The sequence below is a fragment of the Salmo trutta genome, chromosome 37 (genome assembly GCF_901001165.1).
Source record: "Salmo trutta chromosome 37, fSalTru1.1, whole genome shotgun sequence".
In the NCBI taxonomy this organism is placed as follows: Eukaryota; Metazoa; Chordata; class Actinopteri; order Salmoniformes; family Salmonidae; genus Salmo; species Salmo trutta.
In genome coordinates this window covers 8,051,444-8,052,988 of record NC_042993.1, presented here as the reverse complement: position 1 = coordinate 8,052,988, position 1,545 = coordinate 8,051,444, and positions in this window count along the sequence as shown.

Below are 1,545 nucleotides of genomic sequence, written 5' to 3'. Positions count from 1 at the left end.
CCTCAGCTCTTTACTGATGGGACACCCCTGGTGGTCATTTAAAATGAATATGGCCAATCCCATACGAACCCCTAGCCTCTAGCCCCTCGTCCCAGGGCACAACTTCTAGTAGGCTGGATAGCTGTGTGATATGGGGAAAGTTCCACACAGCCTATCAGGGGAATGGTGGAGCTATTACCATATTGATTATATCTGTCCAGAACTATCCTCCTCAAGTGCCTAGGGGGTAGGGGCTAGGGGTCGATATGCAACTGTCCAAGAGAGAGATTGTGGTCTCAGGGAACACCTGTGTCACTTCCTGCAATCAGAACAGCCTCTCTTTGGGATAGATTTATTTCCTGATTCTACCTGTTTTTACAGTATGGGATAAAGCACCGAAAAAATCTAAGCTAAAATCATGAAATTGTTTCATGAAATTAATTGACATTGTTATCCTGCGCATAACCTTTATTTGACATTTTTATCTCCATAACAACAGGTGTAAACAGTGTCTGTGGCCCTTACAGTGTGTAGAGCACCAAGCTGTTTCCTCCAAACACTGTGGGAGGTCCTCATAAACCAGTGACCACATATTCTCATACACTGATGAGAACATACACTCTGGTAATATGGTCGTGTAGCAGGCGCTGAAGCCTCTCAGAGTGATTGCTATTTATCTCTTGGCTTAATAGGATGTTTACCAGTTTTTTCTCTTAGAGAAAAAAAAGACAAACAATGAATTGAACATAGTGGTTCATTAGGTTTTAGTGACCCCCTCACAGTGTTATATATTGCAGAAACAGACTAGTGTTGAGACCACACTTAAAATAGGCACGAAATGTGAAGGAGTCTCTCTTCTCTCTCTCCCTCTCTCTCTCTCTCTCTCTCTTATAGATCAACCGTACAAAATCAATACTCAGAGACATTGCACACTTAGTCTACACAAAGAAGGAGCTACAAGTATATTTGCAACAATTCAGATAAATATACAATGTGTGTGTGTGTGTGTGTGTGTGTGTGTGTGTGTGTGTGTGTGTTAATACACACACACACACACACCTACACAAACAGAAGCAGCCAGGCGTGCACAAACACACACACACACACACACACATACACACAGAGACACACATACACTTCCCTGTAAGGGTTGTATGGTGTCTGCCAGCTCTCTCTCTCCACATGCCGACTGTGTGTCTGGCACTAGAGGAAAGGTCTGGAGACATGGACAAGCTGTGTGCCCTGTCTGTCTGCCCAGTCCGGCTTTAATGGCCTTTATGAATGACTAGGACTCAATGACTGTGGCTGGGGGAACAGTAGGGGCCCTGTTCAACTGGGTTTCTTTGCTTCCCACTGTAAACAATGTGTTGGATTGTGTGTTACTCCAGATATGCATTGTTCATTTGTTGTATTTGACCATTTTTTATTTAACAGGACCCAAGGTTTGTGTGTGTGTGTGTGTGTGTGTGTGTGTGTGTGTGTGTGTGTGTGTGTGTGTGTGTGTGTGTGTGTGTGTGTGTGTGTGATTCCCTCTGCCAGTTATTGTTCCACCAATGCAACTCAGTC